The sequence below is a fragment of the Mirounga angustirostris genome, unplaced genomic scaffold (genome assembly GCF_029215605.1).
Source record: "Mirounga angustirostris isolate CCGP_5_RB_7025 unplaced genomic scaffold, mMirAng1.0.hap1 SCAF_15, whole genome shotgun sequence".
Taxonomy (NCBI): Eukaryota; Metazoa; Chordata; class Mammalia; order Carnivora; family Phocidae; genus Mirounga; species Mirounga angustirostris.
The window spans coordinates 1,791,146-1,805,615 of NW_026991723.1; the positions used below are offsets into that span (position 1 = coordinate 1,791,146).

General features: G+C 38.7%; 1 pseudogene; it reads left to right on the forward strand.

Annotated features, from left to right (window-relative positions):
* The first annotated feature begins 11,064 nt into the window (after positions 1-11,064).
* Positions 11,065-13,308, forward strand: LOC129046018 (ribosomal protein uL24-like; annotated as a pseudogene).
* The last annotated feature ends 1,162 nt before the right edge of the window (positions 13,309-14,470 follow it).

A 14,470-nucleotide genomic window follows, 5' to 3' on the forward strand; every position in this document is an offset into this window, starting at 1 on the left:
GTACTGAAGGCAGATTTAGAGTATATACAGCTGCTAGGAGTACACTGCACCAGCCCTGCAGAGTACTGCCACCTAGGCTGGCACTGTAAATGAATTTTCAAAAGGCCAGTTCACTTCAGGCAACTACTTCAGGATTGTGGGGAAATGATAGGACCAGTGAATTCCATGTGTTAGCCCATTCACATTCTTTATCTGCTGTGAAGTGAGTTCTTTGACTAGAAGCAATGCTGTTTGGAATACCATGAGGGTGGATAAGACATTCTGTAAATCCACATGTGGTAGTTTTGGCAAAAGCAATGCACGCACTGAAGACAAAACCATATCTAATAGACTGTCTATTCTAGTAGAAACAAAGCACCAATCCTTCCATGATGGGAGACAGGCTTTGCAGTCCTCTGGTTTCCACAGGATTATGTTATTGTTTTGTTTGAGTAACTCTATGGGCTATCAGGGAACTGAAACCTACTTCTCATGAATAAGGCACTGTACCTAGTCTCTGATAAGGAGGGTTGTTAGACAAAGAGAAGAGTGGAGAGAACTTGCCAGTATGCCATTTGAAGTCCTGATGGCTTCAAATATCAAGGCACATAATGCCGAATTTTATTCAAAGAAATTATAGCCAAAAACTTCCCAAATCTAGGGAAGGAAATGGACATCCAAATCGAGGAAGCTTAACAGAATCAAGTTAGTGGAATCCAAAGAACTGCACACCAAGAAGCATTATAATCAAATTGTCAAAAGACAAAGGATTTTAAAAACAAGAAAAAAGCAACTTCATGAATAAGGTCCCCCATAAGATTTTGAGCAGATTTTTCAGTGGAAACCTTGCAGGCCGGAAGGTAGTGGGACAATACACTCAAAACACTCAAAGAAAAAAACTGCCAACCAAGAACACTGTATGTGGCAAAACTATCCTTCAAAAGCAAGGGAGAGAGAAGGATTTTCCCAGATAAACAAAAGCTGAAGTTGTTCATTCACCACTAGACCTTTCTTACAAGAAATGCTAAAGGGAATTCTTCAAGTTGAAAAGAAAGCATGCTAAACAGCAACAGGAGAGCAAATAAAGGTATTATACTCACTGGTCAAGGTAAATATGCAGAAAAATACAGACTACTAAAATACTGTAATAGTGGTGAGAAAATCAATCTAATATAGAATAGACAAAAATAAAAATATATAAATATGTTAAGAGATTCACAATATAAGAAGATACAAATTTTGACATCAATAACTTAGTTGTGTACAGGAAGAGAAGTAAATATATAAAGCTTTTGTATACAACTTTCTATCAAAACTAAACCTAGAGGGAGGAGTTAAGATGGCAGAGTAGGGAGACTCTGAGCTTGCCTTATCCCTCAAACACAGCTAGATCAACAGGAAACTATTTTGAACTAGGAATACAACCTGAGGATTAAGAAAACAATCTGCACAACTGGAGGGAGAGAACATGGCAGATGCGAGGTTCAGAGTGGTGAATTGGGGAAGAGGGAAGTCGCAAGGCAGTGAAGGGGAGGGAACCCTTTTTGTGGAGCAAAGTCAGGGAGAGAGCAGGAGGGAGTGCAGCACATAGGGTTTGCACAATAAGCCACAGTGGGGGGATCCCCTGCGTCACACTAGGAGAGAAGTTCCCCTTCCTGGAGCACATTTGGGAGAGTGTAATTTGCCTCTCCAAAGACAAAAGGCCAGCTGGGAGCCATTGAGTGGAGTTTAATAGCAGGGAAAGAGGTGTGCAGAGAGATCAGATAACCTAGTAGCAGTTTTTTGCTATGAGCCACAATAGATTTAAGCCACCATGTGCACACCGGGTGGCTGCTTTTCTGGGACAGAACTGACAGAAAGCAGTGACACACGCAGACTGCAGATAACTTGATTGCAGAGTTTCACTGTGTGCCACAATAGACTCAAGCTGCTGTGTGACTGCTCTTCCAGGACAGAACAGAGTAGGGGACTGAGGCGTGCACAGACGATGGATAACTCGGTCACAGCTTTTTGCTGTTCATCACAATAGAATCTAGCCACCATATGCGCACTGTGCAACTGCTTTTCTGGGACAGGATGGTGCCGGGTGTGCCACAGGGCTCTCCTTCAGAGGAGGGAAATGGATCCATACGTTGTTAGGCACTATAAAATTTAGAGTTTTGAATCCTAGCCATTGGCCAGAGATAATATACAGCAGATCTGTGGTGCCAGACATGCTGACGGCCCAGGCACAGACAGGTTAAGGGCAGAGATCTGACAAAAGCCCAGGACACAGGAGACTATTCATTTTTCTATGAGGGCCTCCTGAAGAGTGGCAGCCACGATTTGCCCTCCCTAGGGACAAGAGGGTGGGGTGACGTCATCTTCCTCCTTCATCACCTCTCCCTCTGCCTGCCCACCAGCACAATCAGACTTCAAAGAGAAGCACAGCACCTCCAGTGGAGGCTGGACTTGCTTACACCAAACTCTGCACCTCCTGCACCTGACAGGGTCATCTTTACAAGGGCAACACTATTTATGAGCCAGCCCAGAAGAACACTCCCTCATAAGACCAACACAGGCCCCTGCCATGTACCAAGTCTATCAATTAAAGAGTGCTACAAAGCGTGTGAGCTTCAGTTTTGGTGGAAATAGGACCAGGGTTTCTTTTTCATTTTTTAAAGTTTTTCATTTTTTTAATTTCTTATTTTTTAATCTTTTATTATATATGTGTACATTTTTCTTTTTTACTTTTTTTGGTATCAGGCTTATAATTTCTTATTCACTTCTTGGTTTGTTTCCTTCTCTTATTTTTTGGGTCAGGCTTTTGATTTTTTTTTCTTCTTCTTTCCTTACTCTTTCACCTTCTTTCTTATTCTTTAGAATCAGGCCTATCGTTTTTTGTTTCTTTGCTTTTTTGTTCCTTTTCCTTTTCTCTGGTCTTGGATCAGGCTTTTTTTTTTTTTTTCTTTTTCTTTTCCAAGCTTATCTTAACAAATAAAGTAAACCTAGTTAATGGTCCAAACACTCCCCAGGCAAAGAGGAACTCTGTAGAGGATGGACCACTGGGAAAGAGCAGTCAAAACTCAACAGCAGAGTGCACACAGCATACACCAGAAACACTTTCTGAAGTGCCAAGCCCTGGACAGTGAATGACCTCTTTTTAATATAGCATTACTTTGAGGTGCAGGAAACACAACAAGCTTTCATAAGACTCAAAATATAGAAACTTAGCCAAAATGACAGGAAGGAGGAATTCTCCCCAAAACAAAGGTCAGGAAGATATCACAGCCACGGACTTGCTCAAAGCAGATATAAGCAATATATCTGAAAAAACGTAGATCAATAGTTATAAGACTACTAGCTGGACTTGAAAAAAAAAAAAAGCATAGAAGACAGCAGAGAAACATGCTGCAGAGATAAATGATGTAAAAACTAGTCAGACTGATGTAAAAAATGCTATAACTCAGATGCAAAACAGACTAGATATAATCACTGCCAAGGATTGGAGAAGCAGAAGAGATGAGAGTGATAAAGAAGAAAAAAATTATGGAAAATAATGAAGCTGAAAAGAAGAGAGAAAGAAAATAATTAGATCATGAAGGTAGACTTAGGGAACTCAGCAATTCCATAAACCAAAATGATAATCTGTATCACAGGAGTCCCAGAAGAAGAAGAGTGGGAAAAGGGGACAGAAGGTTTATTTGAACAAATTATAGGTGAAAATTTCCCTAATCTAGGGAGGGAAATAGGCATTCAAGTCCAAGAGGCACAGAGAACTCCCCTCAAAATCAACAAAAACAGGTCAACACCATGACATATTGTAACGAAACTTACAAAATGCAAAGATAAAGAAAGAATCCTGAAAGCTCAGGAGAAAAAATCCTTAACCTACAAAAGTAGGCACAAAAGGCTGGCAGGAGACCTGTCCACAGAGACCTGGCAAGCCAGAAAGGACTAACATGATATACTCACTGTGCTAAATGGGAAAACTATACAGCCAACAATACTTTATCTATAAGGCTGTCATTCAGAATAGAAGAGAGAATTTCCAGGACAAACAAAAACTAAAGGAATTTGTGAACACTAAACCAGCCGAGCAAGAATGTTAAAGGGGACCCTTTAAGCAGAGAGAGAAACGAAAAGTAACAAAGACTAGAAAGGAACAGAAACAATATACAGGAACAGCGACTTTATAGGTACTACATGTAATACAATGGCATTCAATTCATATCTTTCAGTATTCACTCTGAATGTAAATGGACTAACTGACCCAATCAAAAGACATAGGGTACCAGAATGAATTAAAAAAAAAAAAAAAAAAGGCCCATAGATAATTTGCCTATGAGAGACTCATTTAGACCCTAAGACACCTCCGGATTGAAAGTGAGGGGGTAGAGAACAATTAATCATGCCAATGGATATCAAAAGAAAGCTGGAATACCCATCCTTATATCAGACAAACTAGATTTTAAACCAAAGACTGTAATAAGAGATGAAAAAGGACACTATATAATAATAAAAGGATCTATCCAATAAGAAGACTTAACAATTGTAAATATTTATGCCCCTAACTTGGGAGCAGACAAATATATAAACCACTAATAACAAAATTAAAGAAACTCAGTGATAATAATCCAATAATAGTAGGGGACTGTAACACCCCACTCACAGCAATGGACAGATCATCTAAGCAGAAAATCAACAAGGAAACAAGGGCTTTGAATGATCCACTGGACCAGATGGACTTCACAGATATATACAGAGCATTTCATCCTAAAGCACCAGAATACACATTCTTCTCGAGTACACATGGAACCTTCTCCAAAACAGATCACATACTGCATCACAAATCAGGTCTCAACCAGTACAAAAAGACTGAGATTATACCATGCATATTTTTAGACCACAGTTCGTTAAATTTTGAAGTCAACCACAAGAAAAAATTTGGAAGGACCACAACCACATGGAGGTTAAAGAGCATCTTACTAAATGAATGTCAATCAGGAAATTAAAGAAGAATTTTAAAAATACATGGAAGCAAGTGAAAATGAAAACATGACAGTTCAAAACCTTTGGGATGTGGCAAAGGCGGTCCTAAGAGGGAAGTATATGGCAATACAGGCCTTCCTCAAGAAACAAGAAACATCTCAAATATTCAAGTTAACCTTACACCTAAAGGAGCTGGAGAAAACAGCAAATTAACCTAAATCGAGCAGGAGAAGAGAAACAACAAAGATTAGAGCAGAAATCAATGAGATAGAAATTAAAACAAAACAAAACAAAAACCAGTAGAACAGATCAATGAAACTAGGAGCTGGTTTTCTGAAAGAATTAAGGAGATCGATAAACCCCTAGCCAGACTTATCAAAAAGAAAAGAGAGAGGACCCAAATAAATAAAATCATGAAAGAGATCACAACCCAAAGAAATATAAGCAATGGTGAGAACATATTATGAGCAACTATATGCCAACAAACTAGGCAATCTGGAAGAAATGGATGCATTCCTAGAGACATATAAACTACCCAAACTGAAAACAGGAAGAAATAGAAAATCTGAACAGACCCATAACCAGCAAGGCAATTGAAGCAGTAATCAAAAAGCTCCCCAAAAACAAGAGTCTAGGGCCAGATGGCTTCCTAGAGGAATTGGGATCCAACAGTACACGAAAAGGATTACTCACCACAACCAAGTGGGATTTATCCCTGGGCTGCAAGGTGGTTCAACATTCACAAATCAATCAATGTGATACACCACATTAATAAAAGAAAGGGCAAGAACCATATGATCCTCTCAATAGATGCAGAAAAAATCATTTGACAAAATATAGATCCTTTCTTGATAAAAACTCTCCACAGTGTAGGGATAGAGGGAACATACCTCAATATCAAAAAAGCTATATATGAAAGACCCATTGTGCTTATCATCCTCAATAGGAAAAACTGAAGAGCTTTTCCCCTAAGGTCAGGAACATGACAGGGATGTCCCCTCCCACCATTGTTGTTCAACACAGTACTGGATATACTAGCCTCAGCAGTCAGATAACAAAAAAGAAATAAAAGGCATCCAAATCAGCAAAGAAGTCAAACTTTCACTCTTCACAGATGACAAGACAGTCTATGTAGAAAACCCGAATGACTCCACAAAAAATTTGCTAGAACTGATACAGGAATTCAGCAAAGTGGCAGGATATAAAAATCAATAGACAAAAGTCAGCTGCATTTCTATACACCAATGACGAAGCTGGGGAAAAAGAAATCAAGGAATCCATCCCATTAACAACTGCACCAAAAACCATAAGATACCTAGGAATAAACCTAACCAAAGAGGGAAAGAATGTGTATGTACTCTGAACACCATAGAACACTTATGAAAGAAATTGAGGCAGACACAAAGAAATCCATGCTCATGGATTGGAAGAAAAAATATTGTTAAAATGTCTGTGCTACCCAATGCAATCTACACATTCAATGCAATCCGTATCAGAAAAATCACCAGCATTTTTCACAAATCTGGAACAAATAATTCTAAAATTTGTATGGAACCAGAAAACACTCTAAATAGCCTAAGTAATGTTGAAAAGGAAAACCAAAGCTGGAGGCATCACAATTCCAGACTTTGAGCTGTAATCATCAAGACAGTATGGTACTGGCACAAAAACAAACACGTAAATTAATGGAACAGAGAACTCAGTATTGGACCCTCACTCTATGGTCAACTAATCTTCAACAAAGCAGGAAAGAATATCCAATGGGAAAAAGTCTCTTCAACAAATGATGTTGGGAAAATTGGACATGCAGAAGAATGCAACTGTACCATTTTCTTACACCATGCAGAAGAATGAAACTACCATTTTCTTACCATACACAAAAATAAACTCAAAATAGATGCAAGACCTAACTCTGAGACAGAAATCCATCAAAATCCTAGAAGAGAACACAGGCAGCAATCTCTGTGACCTCGGCCACAGCAACTTCTTGCTAGACATGTCTCCAAAGGCAAGGGAAACAAAGGCAAAAATGAACTACTGGGACTTCATCAGGAAAAGAAACTTTTGCACAGCAAAGGAAACAGTCAACAAAACTAAAAGTCAACCTACAGAAGAGAGAGTCCAAGATGGCAGAGGAGTAGGAGACCTTAGTTTCGTCTGGTCCCAGGAATTCAGCTAAATAGCTATCAAATCATTCTGAACACCTGCAAACTCAACCAGATATCTAAGAAAATAGCTGCAACTCTACAAATAGAAAAGTGACCACTTTCTGCAAGGTAGGAGGTGCAGAGAAGTGAATCTGAGGCAATATATGGGAAGATAAACCATGGGGGGAGGGAGCCCCTGTCAGCCAGCTATCAGAAAATGATATAGCAGCAGAAAGTCAGCTGGGTGAGGGACGTCCCTGCCTGAAAGGCACTCAGGTGGTGAAGCAGGGTGGAATCCTAGGTGGGAGAGTGTGGTGTCAGGATCCTCAGGGTCATATGAAGACAGGGGTGCCTGAGTGTGGCAGAGTTCCCAGGCATTAGAGCAGGGAAAGCCAGCTGCCATCAGCGAGCCCAGGAGTGGGCTCTAAGCTTGGGGTTGCCATAAACTGCGAACCATGGCATGGTCAGGCGACTGCTCTCTGAGCAGGGGCCCAACAAACAGCAGAACCAGCGAGAACCCCCTTCCTTCCCTGGGAGGAGTGGTGCAGGTACACACCACAGGAGTCTGCAGGGTCTGGAGACTTGAAATGGGGTCACGTACCTGAGATACACTCAGTCACAGGCTGAGTTAGCACAGAGTGCAGACAGAGACTAGGGAGACAGGAGTGATTTTTTCCTGAGGGTGCACTGAGGAGTGGGGCCCCGAGCTCTTGGTTCCAGGGCTGGAGATTGGGAGGTCGCCATTTTCATTCTCATCCTCTAAAGCGGGGTGGAAAGCTTTCAGAGAACAAAAGCCATATAGAGCAATCTGGAACAGATTACTTAGCCTGGCCCCCTGGCAAAGGTGGTGCAATTCTGCCCAGGGAAAACACTCGAAAATCAACGCAACAGACCCCTCCCCCAGAAGATCAGCAAGAACATCCAGCCAAGACCAAGTTTACCAATCACTGAGAACTGCAAAACTTTAGCACTAGGGGAATATAGCATATAGAACACATGGTTTTTCCCCATGATTCTTTTTTTTTCCCCAAGATTTTATTCATTTGACAGAGAGAGCACAAACAAGGGGAGTGTCAGGCAGAGAGAGAGGGAGAAGCAGGCTCCCCACTGAACAGGGAGCCTGATGCAGGGCTCGATCCCAGGACCCCGGGGATCATGACCTGAGCCAAAGACAGACACATAATCAATTGAACCACCAAGGTGCCCCCACAATTCTTTAATCTTTCAATTTTAATTTTTTTTCTCTTTCCTTTTTCAACCAATTTCTTATTTTATCAACTTTTTAAAAAATATTTAATTTTCATTTTTACAGTTACATTCTATCCTTTCATTGTATTTGATTTATATTGTGTGTATATGTGTGTTTCTAGTGTATGGGCCTGTTCTCTTCACCTGTCTGATCATATTCTCCTTTTATCTTTTTCTTTTTGTTTTGTTAAAGTCTTTGTTAATTTTCATCTTCATAGTTACATTCTATCCTTTCAATGTATTTTTTATTTTTGTATATATATGTTTTTCTTTCTTTACAGTTTTGAGATACAGTATCTTCTAACAAACTGACCAAAATACACTCAAGACATAACGTATTGCCCTGTTCTGTTCACCTGTTTATGTTCCTTTTTTCTCTTTTAATTTTCATTTTTGCAGTTACATTCTATCCTTTTATTGTATTTAATTTTATTTTTGTACATATATGTTTTCCTTTCTTTACAATTTTGGGATCTAGTTTTCTAACAAATGGACCAAAATATACACAGGATCCAGTGTATTGCTCTATTCTGTTCACCTGTCTGATTATATCCTTTTTTTTTTTTTTTTTTTTGGTTTTGGGTCTCTTCTGATCTGTTTCTTGTATATTTCTCTGGGGTCACTGTTGCCATTCTAGTATTTTGTTCTCTCCTTCACCTATTCTTCTTTGGACAGAATAACAAGACAGAAAAACTCACCTCAAAAAAGAGAACAAGAGGCAGTACTGACTGCCAGGGACATAATCAGTACGGATATAAGATGTTGGAACTACAGTTCAGAATAATGATTATGAATATACTAGCTGGGCTTGAAAAAGCGATAAACGTAAAGGCATCCTGTGTTCACAGATTGATGTAACATTCTTAATATGTCAGTATTGCCTACCAAATGCAATCTCTTTCAACACTGTACAGATTAAATGCAATCTCTTTCAACATTCCAATTTTTTCAGAAAGAGAAAAATCCACCTGAAATTTCATATGGAATTTAATAGACTTAAATTGTCAAAACCAAATGACCTTGAAAAGAAACAAAGATTGAGGTCTCGAACTTTTTTATTTCAAATTAATCTACAAAATTGTAGTGGTTAAAAAATCATAGTACTGGCATAAACACAGGCATATAGACAATGAAATAGAATAGAAACCCAGAAATAAATCCTTACATATATCACCAAATTTTTTTAAAGTTTTAATTTAAATTCCAGTTACTTAACATACAGTGTAATATTAGTTTCAGGTGTAGAATTTAGCAATTTGACACTTACATGCAACTACTACTACTTAACCAAAGACTACAAAAATACTAATTCAAAGGGATCATGCACCCTGATGTTTACAGCAGCATTCTCAACAACAGCCAAATTATGGAAAAAGCCCAAATGTCCCTTGACTGATGAATGGATATAGAAGATGTTGGTGTATATTTACATATATACACACACATACACTAGAATATTAGACATAAAAAATAAGGAAATCTTGCCATTTGCTGTGACATGGATGGAGCTAGAGAGTATTATACTAACCAAATGACTTTTAACAAGAGTGCCAAGACCATACAATTAGGAATTGTATGAATATCAGAGTCAAAAGAATGAAGTTGGACTGTTACCTTATATCACATAAAAATTAACTCAAAATGGATCAAAGAACTTAAATGTGAGAACTGTAACTATAAAACTCTTAGAAGAAAATGTTGGGAAAAAACCTCATGATGTGGGACTTATCAATCACTTCTTGGATATAATACAAAAGTGGAAGCAATAAAAGAAATAGATAAACTGGATCAATCAGAATTAAAAACTTCATCAAAGAATACAATAAGCACAGGGAAAAGGAAACCTGCTGAATGGGAGAAAATATTTGCAAGTCAAATATCTGATAAAGACTTAATAACAGTATATATAAAGAATTGCTACATTTCAACAACATGAAAAAAACCTTTAAAATTTGAGCTAATGATTTCAACAAACATTTCTCCAAAAAAGATATATATATATAATCAATAAGCACCTGAGAAGATGCTCAACATCTGTAATTACTAGGGGAATGCAAATCAAAGCTACAAAATACCACCTCATACCCACTAGATGGCTACCATAAAAAAGAAAAAAATAACAAGCAAATACCAAGTATTGGCAAAGACACAGAGAAACTGAAAAACCTGTGCACTGTTGGTGGGAATGTAAAATGGGGCACACACTATGGAAAATAGTGTGGTGGTTCCTCAAAAAATTAAAAATAGAATTTCCATATTATCCCTTAATTCTACTTCCCATTATATACCCCAAATAATTGAAATTAGAGACATGAAGAATCATTTTTTCACTCATGTTCATAGCAGAATTATTTGCTATAGCCAACGGGTAAAAGAAACCCAAGTGTTCATTGATAGATGAATTGATAAATAAAATATGGTATATACATGTGAGTTAATATTCTTCTTTTTAAAAAAGGGAATTCTGGCACATGCTACAACATGGATTAAACTCAAGGCATTATGCTAAGTAAAGTAAGTCAGTTGCAAAAGGACATATACTATATGATTCCACTTAATATAAAGTACATTGAGTAATTAAATTCATAAATACAAAAAATAGAATGGTGTGTGCTGGGGCTTTGGGGGTGGGGGAAATGTGGAATTATTCAATAATTACAGATTTTCAGTTTTGCAAGAAAAAAGTTCTGTGGATGATAGTGGTAATAGTAGCACAGCAATGTGAATATACTTAATGCCACTGACTTGTGCTTTTAAAAATGGTTAAAATTGTAAATTTTATGTGTATTTTACCAGAATTTTTTAAGTGAAGGGAAACTGAGACATATTCACATAAAGAAAAACTAAAGAAGCTCATCACTAGTAGGTCTGCTCAAAAAGAAATGTTATAAAAGATAAAAAGAATTGGCAATCCTTTAGCTAGATGGACCAAGAAAAAGAGACAAGGCTCAAATTAATAAGTTCAGAAATGAATATGGAGACATTGCCACTGACCTTCCAGAAAGAAAAAGGATTTTAGGAGAATCCTATGAACAGTTTTATCCCAACAAATTGTATAACTTAGATGACATCAACAAGTTCCTAGAAAAAGAATACCGAAACTGACTCAAAGAAATAGAAAATCTAAACAGACCTATATCAAGTGAAGGGATGCAATCTGTAATCAAAAACCCCCAACAAAGAAAAGCTCAGAACTAAAGGGCTTTACAAATGAATTCTACCAAACATTTATGGAATTATCACCAATCCTCAAACTCTTCCAAAAAATCAAAGAAGAGGGAACATTCCATGATGTCAATATTACGCTGGCATCAAAGCCACATAAAGATATCACAGGAAACATAGATATTATTTCCCTATTTCTCACACACAGATGCAAATATCCTCAAAAAGATACTTGCTAACCAAATCTAGCAGCATATTAAGAGGATTATCCATCATGATGAATTGAGATTTATCACAGGAATGGAACGATGTTTCAAGATATGAAAATTAATCAGTATAACATATGACATTAATAGAATGAAGGAGAAAATAAACATGGCTTTTCCCTTTTGTGGCCATTGCTGAAGTGCCAGCAGCCAAAATGAATTCCAATCCTTCTGTGACTTCTGACCAGAGCAAGAACCATAACAGACATCTCAATGCACGACTATGTCTTCCCCTCTTCCAAAGAGCTGAGACGAAGTATGACATTTGATCCATGCCCATCTGAAAGGATGATAAAGTACAGATTGTGTGAGGACACTACAAAGGTCAGCAAATTGGCAAAGTAGTCCAAGTTTACAGGAAGAAATATATCACCTACGTTGAACAAGTACAGTGAGAGAAGGCCAATGGCACAACCATCCGTGTGAGCATTCACCCTCGCAAGGTGGTTACCACTAGACCAAAACTAGACAAAGACCACAAAAAGATCCTTGAAGGTAAAGCCAAATCTCGCCATGTAGAAAAGGAAAAGGGCAAATATAAGGAAGAAATAACTGAGAGAATGCAGTAATAAAGTAATCATATATATGACTTTAAATAAAAACTGTCAAAATGAAAAAGACATGATTGTCTCAGTTGATACAAAAAATTTTAATGAAATCTATCATTCTTTTATTTTATATATATAAAATACATACATATATAAAACACACACACACATATAGGAAAAAGATAATCTAAGTAGGAACTGAAGGTCATGTCCTAAACAAGATAAAGAGTACAAAAGGGGCGCCTCGGTGGCTCAGTCGTTAGTCGTTAAGCGTCTGCCTTCAGCTCAGGTCATGATCCCAGGGTCCTGGGATCGAGCCCCGCATTGGGCTCCCTGCTCAGTGGGAAGCCTGCTTCTCCCTCTCCCACTCCCCCTGCTTGTGCTCTCTCTCTCGCTGTGTCTTTCTCTGTCAAATAAATAAATAAAATCTTAAAAAAAAAATAAGAGTACAAAAAACCCACAGCTAACATTATACTCAGTGGTGAAAGGATGGATGCTTGCTTTTGCCTTTTCTATTCAGCATTGTACTGGGAGTTCTAGCCAGAGTAGGCAAGAAAAAGACATAAACACATCCAAATTGGAAATGAAGAAGTACAGTTCTCTGTTCGCAGGTGACATGATCCTATATATAGAAAAGCCTAAAGAACTCACAAAACACTATCTGAGCTAATTAACAAATTCAGCAAAGTTGCGAGATATTAGATCAGTGCAAAAATCAGTTGTTTTCTATAACCTAGCAGTGACCAATCAGAAAATAAAATTTAGAAAAAACATCTACTTACAACAGCATCTAAAAGAATATAAGAGAATATTACTGAGCCATCAGAAAGGATGAGTACCTACCATTTGCATCAACATGGATGGAACTGGAGAGGATTATGCTAAGTGAAATAAGTCAAGCAGAGAAAGACAATTATCATATAGTTTCACTCATATGTGGAACAAAAGGAATAGTGCAGAGGACCACAGGGGATGGGAGGGAAAACTGAATGGGAAGAAATCAGAGAGGGAGAAAAACCATGAGAGACTCTGGACTCGGGGAAATAAACTGAGGGTTACAGAAGGGAGGGGGGTGAAGGGATGGGGTAACCCAGGTGATGGGTATTAAGAAGGGCACATGTTGTGATGAGCACTGGGTGTTATACACAAGTAATGAATCACTGAACACTATATCAAAAACTAATGATGTACTATATGTTGGCTAACTGAACATAATAAAAATAGAATAAAATACTTAGGAATAAATTTAACCAAGGAAATGCCAGACTTGTACACTGTAAACTATAAACCACCAGTGGCTGAATGGATAAGCAAAATGTTGAGTATTTATCCAATCATATGTCTTTCAACCATAACAGGAACTAAACAAGGAGTGACAGCAGATGGCAGGCTAGGCAGTCACTACCCCATTCTTACACAAAACAATAACAACTACCCACAAATAAAAATATCTGGGAAAGTGCCAGAATAAAATTAAGAAGCTGCAGCAACCCAGTGGAGCACAAAATCCATGGATGTACACAAAGGCAAGTGAAGGAAGCATTCTACCTGTGTCACTCCATCCCCTAGCCCAGCGGTTTGGTGCCCAGTGTGATCAGCAACCCCCCTCTACAGGCCAGAGGACAGCAGGAGGACCCCAACAGCCTTCATCACTGAGGACACCAGCAGTCCTTGCCATTCACCACCAGGGTCTAGTGCAGACTTCACTGATGCTGACCCTAACTGACAGAGCTGCCCAGGGTTCATGCCACTGTGCTCCTCTGGAGCAGAAGCCAATGCTGTGAGCCCCCCTTCCCCCTGGCTGTACAAATACCATGCATTCCCATGCCCCAGACCCCGGTGTCACTATCTAATGTTGTCCATGCCTTGGATCCTGGTGCCAAGAGAGATCCCTTAAACTGCGACCTCCTTATGTAGAGGAAAGGGAGAGCAGAACCCCAGCAGCCCTCGCTACTCCCATGGAAATCTTCAGTCTTTGATGATGCTGACTGAGCTAACAAAGCTGCCCATATTCAATACCACTGTGTCCCCTTAGAGCCAGAGTCACTGTTGTGCCACCCTGAAGCTGAAGATGCCACATTCAACTCAGCCAAAGCACTCATATCCACTCACATGTGAAAGTCTTTCCCAACCAAAGCCAGTCTAC